The sequence below is a fragment of the Euprymna scolopes genome, chromosome 45 (genome assembly GCF_053919585.1).
Source record: "Euprymna scolopes isolate OS-2025 chromosome 45, ASM5391958v1, whole genome shotgun sequence".
Classification (NCBI taxonomy): domain Eukaryota; kingdom Metazoa; phylum Mollusca; class Cephalopoda; order Sepiida; family Sepiolidae; genus Euprymna; species Euprymna scolopes.
The window spans coordinates 35,457,219-35,465,767 of record NC_136526.1 but is presented as its reverse complement, the minus strand read 5'-3'; the positions used below and the strand labels follow the sequence as shown (position 1 = coordinate 35,465,767).

At 37.8% G+C, this 8,549-nt stretch overlaps 1 pseudogene; it reads right to left on the bottom strand.

The window, feature by feature from the left end:
* Nucleotide 1: 1 nt before the first annotated feature.
* LOC145269913 (U2 spliceosomal RNA) lies at nucleotides 2-134 on the bottom strand (annotated as a pseudogene).
* Nucleotides 135-8,549: the final 8,415 nt, after the last annotated feature.

Here is an 8,549-nt window from a genome sequence, read left to right as displayed (position 1 = left end):
GAAAAGGTACAAAAATAAAAATTGTCTCAGTCGTGAAGGATTTCTCCTCCACTGAAAGAGAACAAGAAATGAAAGTGCAGCATCTGAAGAACAGATACTACACTTTGATCTTGACCAAAAGGCCAAGAAGGTTTGAAACGTATCTAAGCTAGCTAGTGTAGCCCGGTTGTAAATTATGCTTAAATATGATATTTTAATTCTTAAAGATTTCATATATATTATTAAAGAGTTAATCTTCTATCGATTTTTATATATTATGAAGTTGCGATTTCAAAAAGCACATGATTATCTATAACCACTATAAACAATTTCCCCGTCTTTTATCTGTGCTTAAATCTAAACATGAACAAAGCTTCTTTCCCAGAACTGCCCACCTGTGGATCACTGTTCTGCTATCCTGCTTCTCAGTTGAGTACAACATGTTAACCTTAAAATCCAATGTAAAAAAGTTCTTGATGAGCCGTTCTCATAAATAATCAAATTCTATCCAATTTACCCTATCACGATTACTACACTTCCATTTTACATTCATTAACCCTTATCCTCGAGTGGCTTTCTGGCTTTGATAAGTTATGACTCCCAAGTAAAAGAAAGGAAGCCAAATTTGTGTTAAGTGTAGAAAATCATTTACACAGAATTTATATATGAGATTATACACTGGAGAGAAACCATATTTATGTGAAGTTTGTGACAGATCTTTAATAGCGAGATGGATCTTTGAAAGACATGAGAATATTCACTGGAGAGAAGCTTCATTATTGTAACGTGTTAGATCCCTTTCAACTAAGGCGTCTTAGGAAAATGATAAGAGAATAAACACTAAAGAAAACTCTTATTCCTTTGGAGTATGTTGAATTGCAGTTACACGAGCGTCGATCTTGAACATTCATATAAATACACAAAATAATCCGGTAAGATATAAGGATTCTCTTCAAAGGCAGTAACCCAGAATAAATTTATAGAAGAGAAAATAATAATCCAGAAAACTTAAAACAGTTTCATTATGTATGCATACTAGCTAATTCCCATAGGTGACAGCACTAAGCAGGACAATTCACCAGACAAGATAAATTTTAATTTTGGACTACATTGGCCAAGATCAAAGTGTAGTATCTGTTCTTCAGATGCGGCACTTCCATTTCTCGTTCTCTTTCAGTGGAGGAGAAATCCTTCACGACTGAGACAATTTTTATTTTTGTACCTTTTCTCCACATTAAAAACGACCCTGGTGTCTAACTCTGTCCTGTGGGGAGGCATTGTAGATAGGTACAATCATCATCATCATCATCATGTAGTGCGTCAGTCTTGACGATGACTATTTGGGGCCTCAGTGCTTTATCCCTCGGTGTTGGCGTAGTCTCACTCCATCTCCACAGGATTTCCCACCTTAGCTCCAAACTGGCTTGCGCAGTTTTGGTGCAGTATCTGTTGCATATCAGATAGACACCCTCTGAACCTCCAATGCTCATGTCCAGTGGAGCGAACCCGCAACGACTGGCAGCAGAGGAGGCCGCAGCTTCTGGCTAAAAGTAATCTCAGTGAGGTAAATAGTCGCCCTATCTTGTCTGCTACTACGCCTTTTCTTTCTGGATGAGGTTCCATAGTTTTTTAAGGAAAACTGCAAGGCAGCAGTAGGATTTGTAAGTCAGATTTCCCATCTCTTAGCCTTTTGCTGTGGAAAGGCCCACATTTGATTTTGGGGTTGGTTCCTTTAGTCTTTCCCCAACCAAGGGCACCCACAAGGCAGTGGGGTAGGGGTTTGTAGTGTGTAAGGGCATGTCCACACATCGGTGGGCCATAACACACTACCTCTGGTGTCCCCCTACTACTGTGAGATCTACAACTTTAGCCTAGGACCACAAGGCACCCAGTGACCGTGTGGCCAATGTGGAGGTACTGTAAGAGTTGATGATAGAGAGACTATGTACTGACAGAGAAGACGTATGCATAGCTGCTCCCTTTTCACCATGAGGTTAGCCAGTGGTGTTAGCTGGAAGCGAGAAGGCATGCAAGCATGAACTTAACACTAACTTGTACCTAATACACTAGACGCATCACATCCACCTGCCGGATTAAGAATCCAAACATACACACACACAAGTAAAACAGGGACTACAGTAAAATACAAATAAAACACAACATGAAAGCAAAACTACAAAATTGCTGTGTTTTATACGAATAATAATAATCATTATTATAGTAAAGCATGACATCACAAGGTAAATGGTAAAAACAGAAAGAAAAAGTCTATCATGTTATTACTTCCTTGTACCATTTTCAAATTTAACATGGATATCGTATATCCAATAACATCAACAATGAAACGTAGAACAACTTACAGAGGAAAACCAACATATGTCCAATTAACAGACGTAGTAATCCAGGAAATAACAAACAGGTATTTAAAAATTTCGTACCATCTTTTTATCTGTATTGCTATATATATATGTATATATATATATATATATATATATAACTACTTCATTTATTCACATAAATTTAATATACGAAAGTATAGATTTATGCGTAAACTTAAAGTATTTACTTCAAAAGTGCTCAATACGTAGGTAGAGCTAGTTAGTAATTTATAAAATATACATGGCGATTAAGCTACACTGAATACTATGACCACAAAAGCACATTCAAAAATAAAAAACACCGTATAAAAACAACAATAGCGAATAAATACTGGGAACTCAAAGAAAGCGGACATTCGCCGGTAGTCGAATGGAAAATAATGAGACAAGCTACCACATGCAGACATTTAGACGACCCATGTAAATTATGCCTCCATGAAAAATTTTCTATCCTGTACTTTAAAGAACCTCAAAATCTATTAAACTGTAGGCGGGAAATAGCAAACAACTGTGCTCACAAAATAAAACTTACTCTAGGATAGCGATACAGAATAGCTTTAAAACTAACAATAACAATAGAAAACAAACAAAAAAAAATAAATTAATTAAATAAACATGAATATACATAAACGACCACACACATATGTATATATACATATATATATATGTGTGCATGTATATGTGTGTACACATAGGTATATTTAAATGTATAAAAAAAAAGAAAAGGAGAACGTCTACCTAAAACCACTAACCTAGTTCTAAAACAGATCCTTTGTTTGATAAAATGCATGCCCATTGGCTGATAGAAAGGGGCGCGGTGGATACTAGAAAGCTGATTGGCCAACTAGAAATCCTCAACATATATAAAAGCAAGAGGCAACCACACAATTCGTGCATAAGCCTGACGAATCCTATAGTTCGATGAAACGCAGAATAAATTACAATATATATATATATATATATATATGAGGATTACAATTAATTTCTATACTTAATTATAGTTAATTATACTTAATATTAACATAATTATAATAAATATAATAATAACTTAATTATAGTTAATTATACTTAATATTAACATAATTAATGAGTAGAAACAGAGCAAATAATATCTGATCAGGCGAAATTGTGAAGATATTCATATAAGAATTACAGAAGACAAATAAAAAGTAATCCAAATTGATACCTGACTGTATTGATAAGAAATTCATACATGATTTGATAAAATTACCTACAAAAAAGAAACTAGAAAGGAGATGCATGCACTTACAAATGAAAACACAAAAGTTTACAATTCAAACCACTAATTAATACAGATATGATCAACAACTGTAATTTACACAAAAATTACACCTATTCATGAACAAATCAAACAAAAAAAGACCTGTTCCTATTGGACAGTAACAGATATTGGCCAATCCAGAAAACTGGACATTTATGAGGCCTGGTGTTAGCACCATTCCATCGATCCACTAGATTTCATGAAGAAAACTTTTAAGGTGTGTCACAAGATATGGCCTAAAATAAACAGATTCAATATAACAGGAGTCTCGAATACTGGGAAATGGTAAGTATTATGATCTATCTGTAATGGACTAATGAATTGTGGCCACATGTGGTGTCAGGCATCGGACAACTTCACATATGGATCATGTGTAAATAAGACCATTATCTATATGGATGAGATGTGGTTTACACCACAAAATGTAGAAGAGGGGAAAATGTATCCTCGAGGGTACGGAAACTTATCAGAATGAGCATTTCTTTTTTTTTACATAGGCATCACCACTTATCAAGGCCAAGAGGCCACTCGAGAATAAGGGTTATAGAGTGTGCAGTAGAAATTGGACAATATAGTAACCATTAGTAATGGAGATTCGGTAAATTTGTTAACTTATATGGAACAGCTCATCAAAAACTTGTTTACGTTAGACTTGAGGACAACCATATTTTAGTCAGCTGGAAAGCAGAAAAAACAAGACAATTCCATAGGCGTGCAGTTCTAAGAAAGAAGCTTTGCTCATGGAATCTACGTTTAGGATTCGGCACAGATAAAGAGTGGGGGAAACTAGTGATAGTGCTTTCTGCTAGACGAATGTTTCTTGTGAAAGTTTGGCAAGGGGGACCATAGAATGGAGCTCAGCTGAGCACCTGCCATGAAAATAACGATAAAGTAGAGACAAACTCGCAACATCTCTTCTGTGAGAAAGAGGTTGCAGGGAAGAGAAAAGGACATCCCCCACAAGGCTACGAAGTTTATTTGGAACTCTATCAAGGCAGGATAAGTCCTTTCTAACAGCTCCTGCCTGGATGTGACAACAGTACTCCATCCTTAGACGTAACTGGCTCTTATATAGATAGAGAATTGCATCAGCAGTGAGATATCTACTGGATCAATAGAAGGATCCCACCATTTTTTCAGTGGCCTTGGCAACAGATTTAATGTATGTGTTCCATTTTAGATCAGGAGTAATGGTCAAGCCCAAAAGCTTGTCAAAACATGAGGCCTCTGCAAGACGAGAGCCATTCATTTCAATTGATGCCAGATGTGGATCAGAGCGTTGATGATGTAAAGAAAAACTTAGTTTTGAATGCGTTAAAAGTAGCAAGTCACTTCTTTCCCCATTGTACCACTTGCTCAAGATCAGAGGAGAGAGAATCAGAGAGAACTTGGTCATTTACCGTCTTAGATGTGCTACCATAGATAGTAGTGTCGTCAGCATAAATGTCTACGAATGATGTAAGGATGTGATTTGGAAGATCATTAATATAGATCAGGAAGAGTTGGGCCCAGGATGGACCCCTGAGGGACTCCAGCATTAATACTAAGAGCTTCTGATTTCTGCCCATCAACCACTACTCTTATGAATCTATCAGAGAGAAATGATTGAGAAGACATTTCCAGCTATACCGTAGCTGGAGATCTTGTGAAGTAAACCTTCCTGCCATACTCTATCAAAGGCCTTTGATATGTCAAGAGCGATTGCCCTAGAAAGGTAGCCTCTGTCAAGAGATTCACTAATCCTATGAGATATAACTGTAAGCACATCTGCTGTAGATCTAGCAGAATGGAAACCATATTGCGTGTCACTAAGGTTATTTTTGCTAAGATGGTTGATTACTTCTCTATATAAAACAGATTCCAGCAACTTACCATTGACGCACAGGAGATTTATTGGCATGTACTGTGAGGGAGATGAGCGATCACCTGAATTCTTAAATACAGGGCATACTGATGAGATTTTTCCAGGGTGACGGGAAGCAATTTAAGCCTACTCCGTCTCTATCTATATCTAACGAGGACCCTTGATGGCATGTAGCAGGAAAGAAGGAGGCGATAATGAACAGAATGTTTATAAACACAACTAGACATCCTATGCTGGAATTGAAGGATTGGGGAATAATAGAACTCAATCCATTAATGTGGCTAACTATATGACGTCCATACATACAATCCTTTAAAAATAATAGTTACCTTATGCACACACTAGAGAGGAAAACCAAACCACCTACGACTTGGCCTTTTGGTCAAGATCAAAGTGTAGTATCTGTTCTTCAGATGCTGCACTTCCATTTCTTGTTCTCTTTCGGTGGAGGATCAGTCCTTCACGATGGAGACAATTTTTTAATTTTTGTACCTTTTCTCCACGTTAAAAAACGACCCTGGTGTCTAACTCTGTCCCGTGGGGAGGCATAGTAAATAGGTACATCCAAACTATATACTGTGTTGACTGAGATAGAGGTGAATACATTAGCTAGCGAATCAACTACACTATCACAACAATCAACCATTGAAATCGATGGACCATGTAGATTGGATCCAAACGCACAATCACATGTGTGTTACACAATCACAGTATTGTGTAACACACATGTGTAAAGCACATAGATGCCCAGTTTTTTTTTGTTTTTTTTACACAGTGATCACCACTTATCAAGGCCCGGAAACCACTCAGGGATAAGGGTTATTGCAAGTACATTACGTTAGTGTGGAGATTTGATGAAGTGTTTAATTAAGGGGGCGGTTCATTAGGAATTTGTTAACATTGGACTTGAAGACATCCAAGTTGTAGTCCGGTGGGAAGCAGGCAGACGGAACAGAGTTCCACAGGCGTGCAGTTCTAAGAAAGAAGCTTTGTTCATGGAATCCGCGTTTTGATTTAGGCACAGATATAGAGTGGGGGAAATTTTTCACAGTGGATTCAGCTAGACGGGTGTTTTTCGTGAAAGATTGGCGAGATGGGGCGAGAGATTGGAGTTCAGACGAGCACCTGCCATGGAAATAACGATAAAACAAGGATATGCTCTCAACGTCTCTTCTGTGGGAGAGAGGTTGCAGGGTAGAGAAAAGGGCATCCCCCACTAAGCCACGAAGTCTATTTTGTACTCTGTCAAGGCAGGATAGGCTGTTTTTATCAGCTCCTGCCCAGATATGGCAACAGACAGATCTAACTGATGAAGAACTTGCTCTATACACGAGCACAGCTGATTCTTCCACTCAACCGTACACACCGACTCAGTCACCAATGCCCAATACTACACCTTATAATATCCCGGTACTGTCACCGGAAATGACGTCACAAGAACGTATTGTCATATAAGACGATTCTGATACAGACACAACACAACCACCACCCAAAAGAGTTAAATATTGTATAGTGGAACCGCAGTGATTACAAACTTTCTAAGACTTAAACAGATCATGGGCGAAGGTGATGACGTCACTACCTTTGAAAAACTTTTCCTTAACCCAACCAAGGTTTTGTATATTTTGTAAATAAACTTAGTATCTATTGCATATCTGTTGTATATGATTGTTTATGCACATTTATGCATGATCTTATATTAGATTTTGATACAATTACACACACACACACATACACACACACAAATAAAGATTCTCTGAAGGAGATTTTCCACATAGACTACAGGCAAGCTTGTGTCTGATGAGCCCAGAGCGGGACAAGCAGGTTCGGCCACAGCAGCTGCAGTCAAAAGTCACGTCAGGTGTGGCTGCTGGGGCTTCCCGAATTTTTCTCATGCAGCGCTTCTCCCTCTGATTCTCTGTGCGGGAGATCTCAAAGGAGGCGACAGCCTGATGGACAGTACATCGCCAGGTAACATGGTCAGTAGTGAGAGCAGACCATTGGAGATGGTCAATGTGTCAGTCACCGAGGGACTTCTTCAGAGAGTCTTTATATCTTTTCTTCGGTGCCGGGGTGCCCCTCTGTCACGGGTCCTGGATATGACCTTAACCTATATCCAGTGGCAAGGCCCCAGCTTGCAGGCTTTGAGGAGTGTGGAGCCACCCTTTAATTGCCATTGCTCCCAGGTCCACTCTGACCCAGAGTGGTAGTACCTGTTAGGGTCCCAACTATGGGTTAAATAGAAACCGACTTGAAAACAACAAATATATTCTATTAAAAATGTATTCTTCAAAGTATCTGGATTCCGCATTAAATAACCTGAAAAGGGTTGATATGCCAGAAAACAAAAACAACCAACCAACCAACTCTGTCACGACGGCCATTAGAGAGTTTGCCATATAGGACTATCTTGAGCAGGCGATGATCCACCATTCTGGAGACATGCCTGACCCAGCATAGCTGTGACTTCAGCAGCATGGCCTCGATGCTGGTGATTTCTGCCCGTTTGATATATATATATAATATATATACATACATATATATATATATATATATATATATATATATATATATATATATATATATATATATATATATATATATAATGTGTGTGGTCTTACAGACATTAATTTATTTCTTCCTTTTACTTAAATAACCACCAGACCTTTGATGAGATATATTTCTTCCAAGATACGCTCACGCACAACCAGCAGACTTTTGTTACGATATATTTTTCTCAGGTACGCTCGCGCAACGAAATCACAGGTAAGGTAGAAAATACTGAAGGCATCACATTGACCATTGTTTCGACACGTCCAACGTATTCTATTTTATTCAAAATTTTTAGATATAAGAAGGTGATGTCATAGATTTAGGGTACCATCCCCTATATTTACGTAAATTGAGTGAACCTCAAATATAAACCAGTGTTTACGATAACACACACAAATATATGAAAATCGAAACATTTATTGAATAAAAAAATGTATCAAAATATAATTTGAATGTATTAATATTTCTTTTCAGTGAGTGATTTAATGTATCA